We start from the raw sequence: 21,342 nt of genomic DNA, 5'->3' as shown, positions 1-21,342 counted from the left end.
CCTTCATCCTAGCAGAGACTCTTCTGTCACATAACACACCAGACACCTTTCGCCAGCTGTTCCAACCTGCTTGGACCCGTTTCTTCACTTCCTTACCACACTTACCATTGCTCTGGATTGTTGACCCTAAATATTTGAAGTCCTCCACCCTCGCTATCTCTTCTCCCTGCAGCCTCAAATTTCCCCCTCCACTTTTCTCATTCACGCACATATATTCTGTTTTACTTCGGCTAATCTTCATTCCTCTCCTTTCCAGTGCATGTCTCCATCTTTCTAATTGTTCCTCTGCATGCTCCCTGCTTTCACTTCATTGTGTGGCTCATCAACTGTATTCCTCTATTGTTACACCAGCTCTGGAAATCACCATTGTTCTTAAAAATGGGAACTAGCACAGTTTTCCCCTATTTTTCAGGCATGTTCCCCAGGGGCAGAGAACCAAGAGAACATTCTCGAATCATCAGAGGGGAAGTCCAATCCAAACCGAGGCTTTAAAGGTCTTGCCCATGAGGGCGCGGGGCTCGTCCGTTTCGAAAGGTGAGGAGATGCATGCTCTTTTCTTGTAATGTCGATGGGGACATGCCGACAAGGGGAATTCATCAGGTTACTTGGATTGCTTACTTTTGATTGTTCCTCTTTAATTGGGTAAGACTAAAAGACCATTATAATAAAGTAATTACAAGAATCGCCATCGATAGTACGACAATAAGGAGAAGGGCTAGCCAGCTGTTCAGAGATTCTCATTTCCTAAAATACCTTGTTATTAATTAACTCCAACTTGAATCAAACTTGGATCAATTTAAGGCTCACTAAAATAGATACACTTTTTTATGATCTATTACTTTTAATTACTTTAACATCTTTCATTTTTATGAATTTCAATTTTATGATCTAATGCTTTTAAGTACTTTGACTTCTTTTCACTTCAATTTTATTATTGCTGTTATTTACTTCAAATTAATTACCCATACTGTCATATTATTATTCTACTGTTTGATTATTGTTTCATGAAATATAATATTGATTTCATTCCATCTATTGTTATCATTCTTATAATATGTGTTGTCCCATACCTGTCACTCAACATCTTTAATGAATGACGACATGTCGACGACATTATTAACATCTAGTCGTAAAACCATCCTCAAAACTAGATCTTTGATAAAACTCCGGCTTAATATAGAAACAAATCCGTACAATTCTAATAAGGATTGTTAAATTTACGAGGTCAATGACAAGTGCAATCGATTAATAGAGCTGGAGCTGTTGTAAAAATTGAGTACTCTCATTATTATCCTTTTACTCTGGATGGTTACTCAATAAGGGCTAATAAGTAAGGGCAGATCAGATTGGCCCAGTAAAACTAAAGGCAGTTAGCACACCGAGGTGAATTCATCTCGACACCGTCTTAGAAGCTGGCTCGGGAAAATAGGGGATGCTTAAACCCTTAAACTGGAGAGTCGGTCAGGACATTTTTCCAGATTAGTCCTGCAGATAAGCGAAATCTGACACTGCCTCTCTGATCAACTTGGCAATTATTCCAGTCTTCCGGGAGCTCCTCCTATCCATCAAGAGCCTGTCTCACCTCTTTCTGAAAGGCCGCACGACGTTCTTCCTTTCTCAGTTTACACCACATGGTTCTCTGAACTACCTTTTTCTTCTTAATCTTCTTCCCCTATCACCAGTGTCATCCGATACACCACCATCAAATGCTGTCAAATCAAAATCAAACACTCTTCCCTACCACTTCCTTACAGTCAGTAACCTCCTTCAGATGACATCATCTGCACAAAATGTAATCCACCTGGATGCTCTCTGCTGTTGTAGGTCACCCTATATACCCGCCTCTTCTGGAAAAAAAGTGTTCACTCCAGCCATTTCCATCCGTTTTGCAAACTCCACCACTGTCTGTCCCTCAAAGTTCCTTTCTTGGTTGCCGTACGAGTCACTCGCATTAAACAGCGTGATCATGCTCGCGCGCCACCGCACTTGCAAATCTGCACAGTTGAGCACGAAAAATCACATACGTAAAATTTGTTACGAGTAGAAAAAATAGATATGAAAGACGTCACTTATTTTGTGGAGTCTTGACATGAATTTACGTGTTTATTTCATAAACGTTGGTAACAAAACAAGCCTGATCTTCAGTCAGTATTCACCCGGAAACAGGAAATGCAAGTTAACCGACTGAGCATGTTCGGAAGTGATGCCAAAAGCGCATGTTCCGAGCTGGTTCACGTGCTCGGAGTGCATTTAAGTCGAAAGTCATCAACATAATGGGCTACGTCAAAGGAAATTCAGTTACACCGGGGGTGCTCAAAGAGTTGATCACAAGCCAGTTTTGGTTGATCATGTGACGGTGTGCCCCCCCCCAAAAAAAAAGATATTGGATCCACCTCATCACTTGATTCAGGTGTGGCCTATACGTCGAGCGCACACACATCAAGGCGCGTTTCCAGCAAGCCGACCTCCTACTTTCAGCAGTCGCAGAGATCCACGCGTGCAACCGCCCCACCGGTCGATCGCGCCAAGTTTGCTGCTGAGTAACAGAAAATGACAAGAGATAGTCCTGATGGAGAAGTACATCAGACATCGACGTCTTTTTTGCAAAAGAAAGCCATGGCATTGCTCATTTTAAGGACGAGGAGACAAGTTCCTTCCATCCATCCATTATCTACTGCTTTTCCGGGTCAGGTCGGGGGAAAGTAGCTTCAGCAGGGATACCCAGACTTCCATTTCCCCAGCCACTTCTTCCAGCTCTTCCAGAGGGATCCCGAGGCGTTCCCAAGCCAGCCGAGGGACAGTTTCTCCAGCATGTCCTGGGTTGTCCTCGGGCTCTCCTTCCAGTGGGACATGCCCAGAGCACCTCAACAGGGAGGCGTCCAGGAGGCATCCGAATCAGATGCCCCAGCCGCCTCACCTAGCTCCTCTCAATGCGGAGGAGTAGCGGCTCGACACTGAGCCCCTCACAGATGACCGAGCTTCTCACCCTATCTCTAAGGGAGAGCTCGGACACCCTGCAGAGGAAACTCATTTCGGCTGCTTGTATCTGGGATCTTGTTCTTTCGATCACGACCCACAGCTCATGCCCATAGGTGAGGGCATGAATGTAGATCGACTGATAAATTGAGAGCTTCGCCTTTCGAATTATCTCCCTCTTCACCACAACGGACTGATAAAGTCCGCATCACTATTGACGCTGCACCGATCCATCTGTCGAGCTCCCCCTCCATTCTTCCCTCACTCGTGAACAAGATCCCAAAATACTTGAACTCCTCCACTTGGGGAAGGATCTCATTCAGGTTTCATACTCAGTCTGACCCGGAAAAAAAAAAAAAGCCCATTTAAGGGCTTTTTAGGGGCAATCTTAGGGCCTGACACGAAAAATTTAGGGCCGACACGGAAAAAATTTAGGGCCATCGTGGGAAATCGAGTAAGGAAAAAAGACTCACCCAATGGTGCCATCAACCGTTCTTGGTTCATCAAATGTTCCAGTACCTCAGTACCTGTGACAGTGATCACCTGTCGCCCCTTGTGGTAGTCCATTGTCTACATCTTCACATAACAGTATACAGAAAAACTGATTCTAACTACAATTGCAACTATATACACAAATGTCTTCTACTGATGTCTGTCTCAGCACCCCTACTCTAGCTCCTTGAGCCTACCCAGTGCCTCCTCTATTTGTTGCTGCAGAGGTGCCAAAGTGGCTCTCTTGTCCTTTGCTCTGCCTCTGAGTGCATTGGCCTCGGTGATAAACCTCAGATTCCTCTTCTGCCTCCTCACACAGCCTGTCAGCCTTCTCAATAAGCGTTGATATGTCAGTCTCTATTCTGGCTTTTTTGGCTTTGAGGCAGTAGAGATGAAAAGTGGGCAGCGATGCCAAATGTAGCCAGGTACGAAGTCTTCCTTTCCCCACAGTGATAGTTTTTTGCAATGTCACTGTCTGGGAACATGACTACAAACACTTTTGAATTATTTTCACAAGATTTGTAACTGTAATGGTTGCAGATCACTTTTAAAGTCCACACAATCTCTGCCTTTAACGAGTCCGTCTTCGTGTATTGAACTACGTTCATAAAGCCTGACTTCTGGCTGGTTGAAGTCGATGACTGGACAACTGTAGGTGCGCATGCACTGCCAGTACCACTGCCTGAAGTTGATGCTTCACTATCTTGATATTTTAGAAACAGATTCATACCAACGGAAGATGAGAGAGTCTTCGCCAAATCAGCGGTCTCCTGTTTTTCCGGTGCGACTCCAGCGTTTTGACGCCAATCTTTTCAAGCTGGTAACTCTGCTTGCACAGAGGGCAGTAAAACATGTGCCGATCTTTTGGATCTCGACGAACCCAGCTCCCGAACTCCTTACTTTCAACCCAAGCATCTTGAAAAATGCACTTCCCCATGATACAAGTTGGATCGATGAAAGAACTACGCTACGTCGTAACGAAGAAGCAAGTGAAATGCCTAACAAACAATGGAATATCGACAAGATGGTGACAAGTTGTCAACACAGTGACTTCAGTTGACAATTTCTGGCTGTTTTGGATGCCAGACAGATTGCTATTTTTTTTTCAAATAAAAGATGATTTTTTTTTTTTTTAGGGAGAATTTTGGCAGTAGAGGTCCTCCCTTTGTTTTTTTTTTAATTTAAGGCCTTTTTAGGGGCTTGACCGGTTTTTGCAGAATTTTAAGGACTTTCAGGAAGCCCCTAAATGCACCTTCGAAAATGTAGGGGTTTTTAGGGACTTTCAGGGCCGCGTGCGAACCCTGTCATGCTCGACCTGGAGAGGGCATGCCACCCTTTTCCGACTGAGGACCATAGTCTCGGATTTGGAGGTGCTGAGTCTCATCCTAGCCGCTACACACTCAGCTGCGAACCACTCCAGTGAGAGCTGGAGATCACAGCTTGATGGAGCCAACAGAACCACATAATCTGCTAAGAGCAGAGATGCGATGATGACTAGACACCCTCCACGCCTCGGCTGCGCCTAGAAATTCTGTCCATAAAAGTTATGAACAAAATCTGTGACAAAGGGCAGCCTTGGCGGAGTCCAACTCTCACCGGTAACAAGTCCAACTTATTGCCGGCAATGCGGACCAAATTCTGACAGCAGTCGTACAGGGCCCGAACAGCTCGTATCAGGGGATTCGGTACACCATACTCCTGGAGAACCCCCCACAGGACTTCCCGAAGGAAACAGTCGAATGCCTTCTCCAAGTACACAAAACACACGTAGATTGGTTGGACGAACTCCCATGCACCCTCGAGAATCCTGCCAAGGGTATAGAGCTGGTCCACTGTTCCACGGCCAGGAGGAAAACCACATTGCTCCGACTGAATCTGAGACTCGACTTCCCGATGGACCCTCCTCTCCAGTACCCCTGAGTGATCTCTCTATACTTGCAACACACCCTTCAGTTACGCTTCTTGAAAAGAGGGACCACCACCCCAGTCTGCCAATCCAGAGGCACTGTCCCCAATGTCCGCACGATGTTGCAGAGGCGTGTCAACCAGGACAACCAACAACATCCAGTGCCTTTAGGAACTTCGGGCGAATCTAATCGGGCCCTGCCACCAAGGAGCTTGTTAACCACCTCTGTGACCACAACCCAAGAAATAGAAGAGCACCCAGACTCAACTTCCTCGTGGGAATGTGTGTTAGTAGAATTGAGGAGGCCTTCGCAGTATTCTCCCCACCGACGCACAACATCCCGAGTTGAGGTCAGCAGCTCCCTGTCCCCACTATACATAGTGTTGACAGAGCACTCCTTCCCCTTCCTGAGACCCCGGCTAGTGGACCAGAATTTCCTCGAAGCCATCCTGAAGTCGTTCTCCATTGCCTCACCAAACTCCTCCCATACCCAGGTTAATGCCTTAGCGACCACTGAAGCCGCATTCTGCTTGGCCAGCCGGTACCAATCAGCTGCCTCGGGAGTCACACAGGCCAGAAATACCCTATAGGACTCCTTCTTCAGCTTGACACCATCCCTCATTGTTGGTGTCCACCAACGTGTTCGTGGGTTGCCCCCACGACAGGGACCGACCACCTTACAGCCACAGCTCCAGTCGACCGCCACTGCAATGGAGGCACCGAACATCCACTCCACTCAGACTCAATGTCCCCCACCTCCTCCAGGAGGTGAGCAGAGTTCTTTCGGAGGTGTGAGTTGAAATTCCTTCTAGCAGTGAATCTGCCAGCTGTTCCCAGCAGACCCTCACAAAGTTTGGGCCTGTCACGTGAGACCGGCAACTTCCCCTACCATCGGAGCCAACTCACCACTGGAAGGAGATCAGTTGATAGCTCCGCTCCTCTCTTCACCCGAGTGTTCAAGACGTGATCGCAAGTCCGATAACACAACCACAAAGTCGATCATCGAATGCCGACCTACGGTGCTGAACATTGTGTATGTTATAGACAATCTGTGATGAGCACAGAGGTCCAGTAACATAACTCAAGTTCTGATGGGGGGGGGGCGTTCTTCCTAATCACGCCCTTCCAGGTCTCACTGTCATTGCCCACATGGGCATTGAAGTCTCCCAGCAGAATGATGGAGTCCCCAGAGGGGGCGCTCTCCAGCACTCCCTCTAAGGACACCAAAAAGGGTGGGTACTCTGCACTGCTGTTTGGTGCATAAGCACAACTAACAGTCAGGACATGTCCCCCTACATGCAGGCCGAGGGAGGCTACCCTCACATCCACCGGGGTAAACCCCAACGTACAGGACCTGAGCCAGGCCCAATAAGTCTACCCACACCTGCTCGGTGTCTCTCCCCGTGGGCAACTCCAGAGTCGAACAGAGTCCAACCCCTCTCAAGAGGAGTGTTGCCAAAGTCCAAGCGGTGCGTAGTGGCGAGTCAGACTATATATTGTCAGAATGTCTCGACCTCACGCACAAACTCGGGCTCCTTCCCTGCCAAAGAGGTGAGATTCCATGTCCCTAGAGCTAGTTTCTGTAGCTGGGGATCGGAGCACCAAGGTTCACCCCGCGTTTGGCCACCGCCCAGCACACATTGCACCCGACCCCTGTGGCCCCTCTCACAGGTGGTGAGTCCATGGGAAGGTGGACCCATGTTACCCTTTTGGGCTGTGCCCGGCCGAGCTCCATGAGTGCAGCCCTGGCCACCAGGCCCTTGACTTCGAGCTCCACCTCCAGGCCTGGCTCCAATTTTTTTAGTCATCATAGGGGTTTTGGAATCGTAATTTGTCTGGACCCTCACCTAGGACCTGTTTGCCATGGATGACCCTACCAGGGGCATGAAGCCCCAGACAACTTATATATATATATATATATATATATATATATATATATATACACACACACACACACACATATGTATTTACAATAAATAATGTCTTTGTTCATTATTATGCAATGAGGAATAGTGACAGAGAACAAACGGTCTTTTATTAGAGAGCAATAAGTACATACACTTATTGTATCTAATTTTTGTGACGATTTTGTTTGTTGGTGTACACTGATGTTTTTTTTCTATTATTCCTGCCTTCCATCAATGCTGCTCTCTTCCACATAGTTTGCCTTTATACTCAAGCGCAACCAACATGCAGTTTTAAAAATGTGCTGCATTTCCTTCCAAGGGAGAGGTGTCGCTATGAGTGGTATTGCCTAGGACATGATAAGGTGGTTTCTTCAGCACTTTTTGGTCATTTCTTGGTGCTGTTTTTACTTTCATTTCCATAAATCTAAATGACTATCTACAAAATAGATCAAGAAGGTGAAGGCATAGGTGGTATGTGGAGCAGGGAGGAAAGGTGAATACATCATTACAGCATGTGACAAACAGAACAAACACGAGTGACGATCTCAGTGGCTTTTTTATTGCAGCAACTTTTTTTGTGAGTGGAGCAAGATAAGATAAGGTGCTGCATGGGGTAATCCAGAGGTCACGTGATGCAATGCAGGCGTCGTCGACTACCTGAGTATAGAGCTCATGCACCTACGTCATAAAATCACGTGACATCGCCATATTGCCAGTCAAACAAAGCATTGTTACAAGTTAATTTCGTTGAGATCAAACAAAAATATGTCTTATAACACAAAATCCAGAGTTTTGTCCGATACCATTAAACATTTCGAAGGTGACAATAAACGAAGGTACTTGGAAAAATTAGAGACACTTGGCATAGAGGACCCATATTTAATGCTGACATTGATGTTTTCACCGATAAGAAATTGGACTGTTAATTCGTTTCCACTTGTCTTGGACAACTAGATAGACATGTATCTGGTGAGTAAGTCGGCGAGATTTACACAAAAAAGTTTGAAAGCGTATAAAAGTCTGGATGCGTACACATACTTAGTTGCTGGATCTGTTCTCAATCAGGAATAAATACCACATAGCGATGGACCCACTGAGATTTTTTCAATACAAATACCAATATTTAAATGAATGACCCCTTGTTTTACACAAACTCACATTTATTAACTATGACTGGGGGAAAAAAATTTTACAACCGGGAGTCGTCTCCTCCATACACAAAAGCGTATTGCGGCCACCTGTTAATCTTCGTAAAGCTCTCTGTGAAAGACGTTTTTTTTTTTTTTTTTAATTTAAATACACATTGTTCTCAAATGTTACCTTGGCATTATAAATACTTCTTGATTATTTGAGATTGAAAAGAATAATTCCTACCTGAAATAAAACTATGGCTTCACAGGCATGTGTATTTGGTAGGGCACCATCCATCACGTTTAATTGCCAAAATCCATCAATCTTTTTTGGTCTTTTCAGCTGATATTCTTTAGAGTGATCTCTTCGAAGATCTGTCTCGTCTGTCAGCACAACAGGTCTCGGGCATTGTGAATGTTCTGCTCCGGTTCAATGTCTCCCACAATGTTGAGCAGCTCTGTTTGACTGGCAATATGGAGCCGTGAAAATGGAGATGTCACATGCACGAGCTCTATAAAGTGGCCTTAAAACATGTCTGTCCTATGCCAACAACACATTTTTAAATATCTTTTTTCGCCGTCAGATATTTACAGTACGTAAAGACATACCGACAAAAAAAAATAACTGAGCTGAGCTGATTAATGATGGCACTGATTGGATCGCCGAACTATGACATTAAATCTGATCGTCATAAAATGCTCATTTTCAGCCGATACCGATCTCACCAATCAGATGTCAGGTGTAAAGTCTGAAAAAAAAACAACACGGAAATTACTCCACCAATGCCTCTCCAATTCGATGACAATTCCGACATGAATCTTTGAAAAAAATGGATGGCAGTGAGTATCCCCCAGGATGAAGGGCAAAATTTATAAAACAGTGGTGAGGCCGGCCATGATGTACGGGATTAGAGACGGTGGCCCTGAACAAACAACAGGAAGCAGAATTTGAGGTAGCAGAAATGAAGATGCTGAGGTTCTCGCTTGGTGTGAACAGGTTGGATAGGATAAGAAATGAGCTCATTAGAGGGACAGCCAAAGTTGGATGTTTTGGAGACAAGGTGAGAGAGAGCAGACTTTGATGGTTTGAACATCTCCAGAGGCGAGAGAGTGAGTATATTGGTAGAAGGGTGCTGAGGATGGAGCTACCAGGCAAAAGAGCGAGAGGAAGACCAAAGAAAAGGTTGATGGATGTTGTGAGGAAGGACATGAGGACAGTGGGTGTTAGAGAGGAGGATGGACAAGATAGGCTTAAATGGAAAAAGATGACACCTGTGGCGACCCCTAACGGGACAAGCCGAAAGAAAAAGAAGAATGGCTGTGGTGCATTTTGTTGATATCTGTGAACAAAATTCAGACAAAAGATTTTTTTTACCCACATGCCCCTATCACTGGATAGCACAAAATCACGTAATTTGTCTTTAAAATATGCCATCTTATCGCAAGACAAATTTATTAAACGATCGTTCCGTCACCGTGTCATTTCCCAGCCTGAGAAAACACGGAACCGAAAGTCCGTTTCCCAGATCTCAGGGCTTACTTTGAATAAAATTCGCCCATGTGTGGAATGTAAAACAAGGTTGCTAAGGGTAAAAGACAAAATGCTCATGCCTGCTAAGGCTTTATTCTGAAGTACATGTAAAAACCGGTTCCCATGAGCATTATCAATGAGAACCAAAAAATCGTTTCCCGGGACAAAAATCAACGGAACCGAAAGACCATATATATTACCATACTTGCCGAAATCCTCATGCCTGTGAACGCACATATATGTTTGGCACAATTTTTACGCCGGATGCTCTTCCTGGGAGTGGAGGCCCCAGTGGGATACGAACCCACAAGCCCTGGTTTACCAAACCAGTGCTAACCATTATGTGAACTATTCAGTAAAAATACATCTAAAATTCCCCTTTCCCCCCACATTATACATATTATAGTATTGATATAGAATATACACAAAAATATATCCTAGAATTTCTACACCGTACAGCAAGACGTTAAATAAGTTGATCTGTAGTATTAACGTTTAAGTCTCAAACTTGTTAGGTTGCATTGTACTGATACACTAACCCACATTGCTCACTATCTTAGATATAGCTCTAGTAATACTAATAGTATAATGAGTCGCTTTTAATATATATATATATATATATATATATATATATATATACACACATACATATATACACACATACATATATACACGCACACACACACAGTCACATTTGAAAATGTACAGGTGTGGTCAGTCATGCTCGCAGATTGCGGGTGTAATCAGGGATGGCCTTAAAATAATTTACTGGATTAATATAAATAAAGTACATACGGAAGATTCATGTGGGTGAATAATTGATCTGTGCATCACAAAAAAATTGATGTAAACAGATACAGAAAGCAGAGATCTATTGTTAAATGTAATGTTGGCGCACCCAGCTCAGCTGTTATGTTTGGTAGCTTGGTGCACTTGAGTGGTATTCTGGGATCGTTTACCTGACAATTGATATCCTATGCTATTAGACGGCTTGCTAATCATAAACTGCTAACAGTAGTAGTTTTCTTTCGGCTTGTCTGACAAAAGAACGTTCTCATCCATGCTGTGTGAAAATGCAGCCTGCTTTTCTAAACAAAACCGTGTAAACTTGGGAGAGTTAAACAAAGTTTGGGGGCGAGGGGTTAAAATCGAAGCAGCGTTAACGTTTTTCTTTCCCCCATCCAAGTACACGTATTACGCCATCTTGACGTTACATGTACTTTGCAAATTGAATCTGCCGCTCTCACTTGTCAGGGCGGCGGGTTTGTCAGAATCAGCATACATGTACTCCAAAATGTTCTGAGTTTCAGAACGTTTCAGACGGTAAAGAATACGCTTGAAATGAATTTCCTAACGTACCCCTAGAACTTGAGCTTCCAGGTTGAAGACGGCTTGGGAGGATATATAAAGCAAATCCACTTCCCCAATCCACTTGACCAAACTACATCGAGCAAAACTCATTTTTTTAATTCCCCCTCACGTCCTCATTCATTTGTTTACTTGCTAGCGCCTCCCGCCAGATATCGCATCGAAAGGACTGGGAGGAGAGTCGATTGTTTGGAGAAATTAGAAGATTGTTCAAAGTAACGTCATTTCATAGAGACGGCGATTAAAGTTTGCGTCACACATTTCTTCTTTGTCGTCGTCGTCATCGTTGGCGGGTGGGATCAAATGTTCTTTACCGCCATCTACTGTGCTCGAGTGTATGTCAGAGGACGTCTATACATATGTACCAGGAGCAAAATAAATAGATAAAAACCAAATAAACTTTCGAGTACCTTGTCTTCATCGATCTTGTTTCATTTTTAAAAAATAAAAAAAGGTTTGTAGTTTAATTCTAAATGAAGATTTTACATCTTGCACGACTCTTATGAGGAAGAGTTCCAATAAACAGAGATGTCTTGTTCTTTGTTCTTGTTGGTTTGTTGTTGTTTGTTTTGAATGTCCAACTGCCGGAGAAAAATTCCTTGTGTCTTTTTACACACTTGGCCAATAAGGCTAATTCTGATTCTGACTTCTTCAGTGGATTTCTAAGATTCAATCCTCTGAACTTTTTTTCAACTCATTACTCACCCTCCCTAAACTTATTTCATTCATACCTTTAACAATAACAAATAACATGTTTAATACTCTATTCCTCCAGATAGGTCATGTCATATGTACTGTGTCTTGAAAATTTGAGGTCAATCCGATATCATTTCATGTTGTTTTGAGAAGATTTTTATCGAAAATTACGAATTTTCACAGGCGCCACCATTTTGGCGAGTCACATTACTTAAAGGACCACTGTCATGGAATGCATGATTTTTAGTATGTTATTCATGAAAAAACGGTAGCCGACATGGACCCATGCGTTTTTTCACCACAAAACATCATTTTGACGTATACAGCTTTTTGTAACTCCCACCATGAACATCCTTTCGAGGGATTTGTTTTCAAGAAGAAGCAGGAAGTGTCCTCAAGTGGACTAATTTGTTTCTATCAGTTTTACCTCCGGGAGGGTAGCTCATTGTTCCTTCGTTTTAGCCAAAATGCGGGCTCGTTGCATTGCTGAACATTGCTTGAACACTCGGGAGGATGGATTTACCCTTCATAAGTTTGCAAGAGACCCGGTTCGTCCTGAAAAATGGATTGCACGGGTGCAGAGGACGAGAGCTTCGTGGGTTCCAAATGACAGGTAGGTGTGTACACAACTACTGAAAAAAATAATAGTTTGGGGCGGACCACGTAGTCGGTCTCTCATAACGTAACAAAAGGTCCGTGTACGTATGACAGGCGTGCTAAATGTGTCTGTGCGCGTCGGACAGGGTCGGGCAGGAAGAACGCTGCTGACAATGCCTCATTCAGCCGGGTGCGAGGACCACGCCCTAAAGCAGCCCAGCGTGAAAAAACACCTCGGCGCCGAAAATGAGCCACACCGGTCGAGGCGCTGCCTCCGCCCATCAGGCTCGTAGACGGCGGCAGCTCTGAAGAATGCTGCCGACAATGCCGCACTCAGCCATGTGTGACGACAACCCCATAAAGCCCCCCGGCTCGACAGTGTTGTATCGCGTACTGCGGCGGCTATGAAAAATGCCCCAAAGCAGCCCGGTTCGGCTCCATGTTAAGCCCCCTTGGCAAAGAAAATGAGGCACACCGGCCAACTGCGATGAGCTGCAATGGTTCATCTCCGCCGGTTTGGCCGTGATCGCCTATCATCTGAATATGGCTCGAAACAATAGGGTAATATTGCCCCGGTAACTTCATTCAGTATTGTGATGTTCTCTTCTTCGAAAAGAGCTTCCGTGTCAGAAGGGGCTTGTCCGTCTCCCATAGTAGGGTCCACCGCGTGTTTTCAATGGCGAATGTCCGGGGTGACGTCACGGACAGGGGATGCAGGCAATGGATGTCGTAGAATGACACTTCTGCAACTTTGCGCATGGATTTCGCGCTCTCCACTCATATTTATTTTTTTGTATGAACATTGAAGTGAATAATGTTATATGTATTTTTCATTACAATATCTATTTTACAATGTTTATAGGGATGACACTTGACCTTTAAAGGGCCAATGTCATCAAATGTATGATTTTTAGTATGTAATTAGTGAAAAAAATGGCAGCCAGTATGGACCCATCCATTTTTTCACCACAAAACATGATTTGTTTTCGGGAAGAAGCAGGAAGTAATGTACAGGGCAGTTGCGCACTCAAGTGGTCTAGTCTGTTTATACTAGTTTTACCTGCTGGATTTGCCAAAATGCCGGGTTGGTGTATTGCTGGATATTGCTCAAACACTCAGGAGGATGAATTCATTCTTCATACTGTTTAAAATACCCAGTTCGTCGTGAAAAATGGATTGCACGGGTCAAAGGACAAGAGCTTTGTGGGTTCCAAATGACAGGTAAGTGTGTATACAGCTACTAAATAATAATAGTTTGGGGGGGCGTATTCCTCACAGAATGTAACAAAAGATCCGCACACCTAAGTCAGGGCAACTAAATGTTTCGATCTACCCGTCGGCGCTGAGCACAGCTTCGGATGATCCGCCGCGAAGCAGTGCCTTTCCCGCCATGATAACTGCTTCGGCCGGGGTGACTCATTCCGGCACCGAGCTGGGGTGGCTCATTGTGGCGCAGAGCCGGGCTGGTGTGGCTCGTCGCGGCACCAGGCCGCGGTGGCTCATTTCCGCAGTGGCTCATCTTTGCCGTGGCTTTTTGACATGATGATTAGGAGAAAGGTTGATATATTGCACATCTAAGAGAGCAGGTGGAAAGGTAGAAAGACTAGAAGTTTAGGAGCAGGGTTTCAATTATTTTACCATGGAGTAGATGGGAAGAGAAATGGTGTAGGGGTTATTTTGAAGGAAGAGCTGGAAAAGAATGTCTTGGGGATGAAATAATATCCGATCGATTGATGAGGCTGAAATTTAAAATGGAGGGTGTTCTGTATAATGTGATTAGCGGCTATGCACCACAGGTAGGATGTGACCTAGAGATGAAAGAGAAATTCTGGAAGGACCTAGATGAAGTAGTTTTGAGCATCCCAGACAGACAGGGAGTTGTGATTGGTGGAGGTTGTCATGGACATGTTGGTGAAGGAAACAGGGGTGATGAAGAAATGATGGTTAAGTATGGCATCCAAGAAAGGAACTTTGAGGGACAGATAGTGGTGGAGTTTGCAAAAAGGATGGAAATGGCTGTAGTGAACACTTTTTTTCCAGAAGAGGCAGGAACATATAGTGACGGACAAGAGCGGAGGTAGAAGCACACAGGTGGATTATATTTTGTGCAGACAATGTAATCTGAAGATTACTGACTGTATGGTAGTGGTAGGGGAGAGTGTAACTTAGCATAGGATGGTGGTCTGTAGGATGACTCTGGTGGTGGGTAGAAAGATTAAGAAAACAAAGGTAGAGCAGAACCATGTGGTGGAAGCTGAGAAAGGAAGAATGTTGTGCGGCCTTTTGGAAAGAGGTGAGACAGGCTCTCGATGGACATCAGAAGCTCCTGGAAGACTGGACTACTACAGCCAAGGTGATCAGAGAGACAAGATGGAGAGTACTGAGCATATGTTCTGGTAGGAAAGGGGAGAAGGAGACTTGGTGGTGGGACCCCAAAATATAGAAAGTCATACAAGGAAAGAGAAGAAGTGGGAGACTGAGAAGCATTGAGATGCGATGAAGGGCAAAAGGTAGAGGTGGCAAAGGCTACAAACAAGAGGCATATGAAGACATCTACACCAGGTTGGAGATGAAAGAAGGAGAAAAGATCTCTACAGGTTGGCCAGAGAGAGGGATGGAGATGGGAAGGATGTCCAGTGTAAGGGTGATTAAGGATAGGGGGTGTCATAACCAGAACTCGAGGGCAGACCAAAATGCATGACTCGGTGGACAGGAAGGCACTTGGGAGAAAGTTTATTTGTTCCAATGTTGGGAGCCGGGGACTCAGTCAGAACAAGCAGCAGGAACAGGAGCGACAGGCTTACGGGGTGTGTAACTCAGCAGAGGAACTTGCCGTTGGCGGCGTAAGCAATACGAAGACGCTGTGTGGGGAAGGTCGCCGCACGCAACGCTTCGACCACACGGGGATTTATTAGGTTAGCATCTGAACCGGAATCAAGTGATCAATCATCACTAGGCATGAGTGAGAGTCCGGCAATGAGGTGACCACGGAAGGAGTCATGGAGAGCCTCCTCGTTCCACCAGCTCTCGGCGGCCCGGATCTGGAATTCGATAGCGTAGTCTGACACGGGGCGACTAACTAACCCTAACCGCCACTGCCACTCCAGAGCACGGACGAGAAGCGGCTGTGGAGACGTCGCCACCTCCTGGACAGCAACGTGAGGCGGCATCGGGTCGGTCCCCACTGCCACGTGAGCTTGCAGTGCATCCGTTGAAACAGCAACGTGGGCGTGGCGCGGTGGCGAATCCGTTTCCAGGGCAACGTGAATCTGAGTAGGCGGAGAGTCAGTCGAAACTGACACGTGGGCGTGTCTCGGGAGCGGGTCAGTTCCAACTGCCGGGTGAGCTCTGCTCGGAACTGCCAAAACCTCGACGTGGGAATGGCGAGGAGGCGGGTCAGTCTCCACAGCTACGTGCACTTGGCGAGGTGGCGAATCTGTTCCCACTGCGGCGTGCACTTGGCAAGGGGGCGGATCGGTTTCCACGGCAACGTGAACCTGAGTAGGCGGAGAGTCAGTCGCAACTGACACGTGGGCGTGTCTCGGGAGCGGGTCAGTTCCAACTGCCACGTGAACCTGTGTCAGCAGCGAGTCCGTCGCCGTTGCGAGGTCAGCATAGCTCGGCTGGTTCGCCAATCCTTGCCGGACCTGGGCCGTGAGAGCCGCCAATTCCGCGCTCTGCCGCTCTATCTCCACCTGCATTTCGCGGTGGAACGCCTCGGGATTTGGCGACTCCTTCTCCCTCTGGGCTGGAAGCTTCGCCACCAGCTGCGGGTCTGCGGGTTTCACCGTTGCCGGCGAGCAGTAGGAGGACTGTGTCTTAGTTGCCGCGCAGCGGGAGGCACAAGGGAGCGCCCGGCCGGGGCGTCTCCTCTGGCCACCACGCGGAGCTCCCGGGTAGATGGCCAAGCGGGTTCCCTCGTACAGATTGGTGTACTTGGACCTACAGGGCGAAGTCGCTCGGGTGCTGGAAACGCGGGGAGGTGAAACAAACTGACTGGGATGCAAAGCCGGGCAAAGAGATTCGAAATCAAAGTCATCGGAGTCGTACTCAGGCAGCCGGTCATACAAATCACGGTCCTCCTCATATTCCGAAAAGTCAGAGTCCATAAGAATATGAGGTCGTGTTCGGGACGTAATCATACCTTGCTGGCGGAGCGTAAGACACGGGAGCTGAGGACGTCAGGGAGCCTACCCGGATTGGACAGGCTTGGTCCTCCGGCAGACGGTCTACCTTGCGTCGGTCCCGGCGACGCCGGGTCTTTCCTGCTGGGTCCTGTGTTGGCCAGTTCGTTCTGTCACGTCCCATCGGAAACGAGAGTAGGACCCAAATGCAGGAACTCGGAAGACGCAAGGTAGTTCAAGAAGAGTCACGTTTATTGTATGCAGAGGTAGGGGATCGGACAGGCAGGAGTTGGTACACGGGAGAACAATCAACGCAGGCAGAAGTATCAAAGGAGTCAGGCTTACAAGGTTGGTCAGAGAACGGACGAAGGTCGGTACACACAGGTTCAATCGGGGATACCGGAGCACACGAATGGGACATGAAGATCATTACGAACTGGCGCCGGCCAGTTGTCATCGCGGTCATATAAATCCCTGGCATGATCAGGCTGCATGAGGCGCAGGTGTACACCTTCCAATCAGCGCACCTGCGCGGACACCCGCACAGCTCTTGCTGAAGCGGCAGGATCATGACAACCAGGTTTGCACACACTGCAGGAGGGATTTTGGCCCACTCCTCCACACAGATCTTCTCTATGTCAGACAGGTTTCTGGGCTGTTTCAGCTCTCTCCAAAGATTTTCTGTTGGGTTTAGGTCTGAAGACTCGCTAGGCTACGCCAGAAACTTGATGTGCTTCTTACGGAGCCACTCCTTGGTTTTCCTGGCTGTGTGCTTCAGTTCATTGTCATGTTGAAAGACCCAGCCACAACCCATCTTCTATGCTCTGACTGAGGGAAAGAGGTTGTTCCCGAAAATTTCACAATACATGGCCGCGGTCATCCTCTCCTTAATACAGTGGTGTCATCCAGTGCCATGTGCAGAAGCGATGCTACCACCCCCATGTTTCACAGGATGGTGTTCTTGGGATTGAACTCATCATTCTGTCATGCTCCTGGCTTCCTGCCCAGGCTGGGCGTGGCCAGCCAATTAGTCAGCGCACACCTTGTCCCAGCTGATACCTCCCAGTATATATAGGACCCGGGGGACAACTTGTATATATATATATTTAGGGGTCACCACGGCGTGTCATCTTTGCAAAGCCTATCTCGTGCATCCTCCTCTCTAACACCCACTGTCCTCATGTCCTCCCTCACAACATCCATCAATCTATTCTCTGGTCTTCCTCTCGCTCTTTTGCTTGGCAGCTCTCTCCTCAGCAGCCTTTGACCAATATACTCACTCTCTCGCCTCTGGATATGTAGATACTATCAAAGTCTGCTTTCTCGAACCTTGTCTCCAAAACATCCAACTTTGGCTGTCCCTCTAATGAGCCATTTCTAATCCTATCCAACCTGTTCAGAGAAAAAAATAATAAAAAGAGAAACCAAAAAAATATATATAAAAAAAAAATCTTATTTTCCTCTCGGCTTGTCCCATTAGGGGTCGCTACGTCATGTCATCTTAGCCTATCTCCTGCATCTTCCTCTCTAACCCCATCTGCCCCTCATGTCTTCCCTCTGAACATGTCCAAACCATCGAGGTCTGCTCTCTCGAATCTTGTCTCCAAAACATCCAACTTTGGGTGTCCCTCTAATGAGCTCATTTCTAATCCTATCCAGCCTGCTCACTTTGAGCGAGAACCTCAGCATCTTCATTTCTGCTACTTCCAGTTCTGCTTCCTGTTGTTTCTTCAGAGCCACCGTCTCTAATCCATATTACCAATACTGATTGGACCAGCAAGATGTGAGTGACTGTCCTAACATGGCACAAGGCAGAAAAATAGAAGGTTCGATGATGAAGACTTTAATGACTTAATAGCCAGAGGGGAAAAAATGTTGGAATGCCTACTACTTTTGACTTTCATTGATCTGAAGCGCTTTCGCGATGGAAGGAGCTAGAAGAGCTGGTGGCCAGGATGTGGAGGGTCCGAAAGGATCCTGCCTGCTCTGAAATCCTCAATAGTGGTGTCATGGTGCTGACAATCCATTCAGCGGGTTTGATTTTTCGTTGCAGTCTGAGTTTCTTCTTTTTTGTGGCAGCCCCAAACCAGACTGGGATGGAGGTACACAGTACTGATTCGATAACCACTGTGTCGCACTGTCACAGCAGCTCTTGTGACGGGCCATGTTTCCTCAGAAGCCACAAGAAGTATATCCTTTGCTGGGCTTTTTTGAGGATGGAGTTTGTTTGTCCTCCACTTCATGTCCTCTGAGACTATAATTCCCAGATCTTGAAGCTCTCGATGGTTGACAAGACAGTTGGACAGTGTCAGGGGCAGCTGTGGTGAAGGATGCCTCCTGAAGTCCACAATCATCACCACAGTCTTTACAGTGTTCAACGCCGGGTTGTGTTGACCACACCAAAGCTCCAGGCTCGCCATTACTGTCTTTGATGAGGCCGATGACCCTGGGGTCATCTGCGAACGTCAGGAATTTGACACTCAGATGCCACAAGGTGCAGTCATTCGTGTAGCGCAAGAAGAGCAAAGGGAAGAGGACACAACCTTGGAGTGCCTCGGTGCTGATAGTGCGTGTGGATGAGGCGTCCCCCAGCCTCACCTGCTGGGTCGTGCTCGTCAGGAAGTTGTAGATCCACCGGGAGTTGGCAGGTGAGACGTTGTGCTGGAGAATTTGGAGGAGAGGAGTTCAGTGATGATTGTGTTAAACGCAGAGCTGAAGTCCACGAAACTGCAGTGGGTCCAGTTGGGGACCTGTGATACTCTTGAGGTGGTCCAGCACAAGGCGTTCAAAGGACTTCATGGCCACACATGTCAAGGCAACAGGGCTGTAGTCATTAAGACCTGAGACTGCTGCTTTTTTGTGGACTGGTATAATGGTGGAGCGTTTGAAGTAGGTTGGTACTTCAGATAGTTGCAGAGACCTGTTGAAGATCTTTGTGAAGACAGGAGCAAGTTGGTCTGCGCAGACTTTGAGGCAGGATGGGGACACAAGGTCTGGGCTCAGCGCTTTGATGATCTTTTGTTGTTTGAAGAGCTGTCTAATGTCGCTTTCTTGGATGTTAAACGGTGTAGTGGAAGCTGATGTGGCTTGTGGTGCAGCTTGGTGGGTGCGTGGAGTGGAATTGTCTATTTCACATTTGCAGTGAAAGCTATTTAGGTCGTCGGCTAGCCCAGTCTTATTTTCTACCGGGGGAGAACATTGGTTGTAGTTCACGAGTGATTGTAATCTGTGCCAAACTGATTTAGAGTCATTAGCACCGAGATGTTTTTCCAGTTTAATTGCATAGTCCCTCTTTGCAATGTTAATTTCTTTCGTCAGCTGGTTTCTAATGTGATTGGAGATGGCCCGTCCCCACTACAATATGCAATCTCTTTAGCCTGGTGGAGTTGTCTAAATCTGTCTGAAAACCACGGCTTATCGTAATTTTTGTTTGTACACACACCTCCTCACAGAAACTGACATACGTGGCAACAATATCAATGAATTCATCTAGGCTGGACGCAGAATTTTCAAAGACAACAACAACAAGTTCTAATTTTCCCTTGTTGGTCCACTTTTTCACTGATTTTACAAAAGGCTTTGCACATTTAAGTGCTTGCCTGTATGTAGGTATTCAGTACTGCATGCAGTGATCAGAGGAGCCAATGGGTGGGCGGGGAATTGCCCGAAATGCATTTTTGATGGCTGTATAAAAATGCTCTAGACTACAGGTGTCAAACTCAAAGCCGGGGGCCAGATTTGGCCCGCTGCATGTTTTTGTGTGGCCTGCGGAGGCAAATCATGTGTATCAACTTTCCATAGTTTTTGTCAAAATCTTTACCAAAATTTCAAATTGTCATATAATAAATGATAAAGTTGAAATCTCACAAGCATTTTTGTGTCACCAAAAAACAATAGTTGAAATAAATATTACTCTTGATTTCTGATTCCAAGACTAGTTCATAAATTTTGTGTCTAAATATGATGAGGTGGTTAAAGATTTTTATGGTTTCACAATCATAATGGTCCTCTGAGGGAAACCATAAGTACGTGTCCCACGACAAAAATTAGTTCCACCCCTGGTCTAGAGCGTTATTTGCCCTCGTTGGACATTTCACGTGCTGCTTATATTTCGGGAGTTCGTGGTTAAGTTTAGCTGTGTTAAAATCTCTTAGGATAATGAGGTGTGAATCTGGGTGAGGGTTTTTTCAATGTCATTTATCTGCTCGGTGAGCGTTAGCAGTGCTGTGTTCATGCGAGCTTGAGGCGCAAGATAAACACCAACTAGGAGTAAAGATGTCAACTCACGTGGCAAAGAAAACTGCTTACAGTTCAAAAACAGCGACTCTAAAAGCGGGCTGCAGTGTGGGCTCAGCTGTGTAACATAAGTTCACCATTTCTCGTTGATATAAAAGCATATTCCACCGCCTTTCGTTTTCGCGTCAGCTCAGCGACACGGTCCGCACGATGGAGGTTGAAGCCGGGGAGCGTGATGGCAGCGTCAGGCACTCGTCCACAAAGCCAAGTCTCCATGAAGCACAAGCCGCAGAAGGTCTAAAGTCTTTGCAGGTCTTAATCAGAAGCTGAAGTTCATCCATTTTTTTGGCTTGGGAGCGTACGTTCGCAAGATGGATCA

The 21,342-nt window shown here is 46.2% G+C and overlaps 1 protein-coding gene and 1 long non-coding RNA gene across 7 annotated transcripts in view; one reads left to right on the top strand and one right to left on the bottom strand.

Annotated features, from left to right (window-relative positions):
• The window catches only part of pias2 (protein inhibitor of activated STAT, 2), a 112,484-nt gene extending 100,918 nt beyond the window's left edge, over positions 1-11,566 (bottom strand). For all 6 annotated transcript variants that reach the window (XR_009794590.1, XR_009794589.1, XR_009794588.1 and 3 more), the window contains exon 1: positions 11,302-11,566. The gene's annotated coding sequence lies outside the window, so the exon portion shown is untranslated. The remainder of the gene's footprint in view (positions 1-11,301) is intronic.
• Positions 1-21,342, top strand: part of LOC133499207 (uncharacterized) — a 29,085-nt gene that overhangs the window by 1,942 nt on the left and 5,801 nt on the right. Inside the window, exon 2 of the long non-coding RNA XR_009794591.1 lies at positions 413-534. This is a non-coding gene — a long non-coding RNA (uncharacterized LOC133499207). The remainder of the gene's footprint in view (positions 1-412; positions 535-21,342) is intronic.

Source organism: Syngnathoides biaculeatus, chromosome 4 (assembly GCF_019802595.1).
Source record: "Syngnathoides biaculeatus isolate LvHL_M chromosome 4, ASM1980259v1, whole genome shotgun sequence".
NCBI lineage: Eukaryota > Metazoa > Chordata > Actinopteri > Syngnathiformes > Syngnathidae > Syngnathoides > Syngnathoides biaculeatus.
Note: the sequence above shows the minus strand (reverse complement) of the source record. Positions and strands in the feature narration are given on the sequence as shown.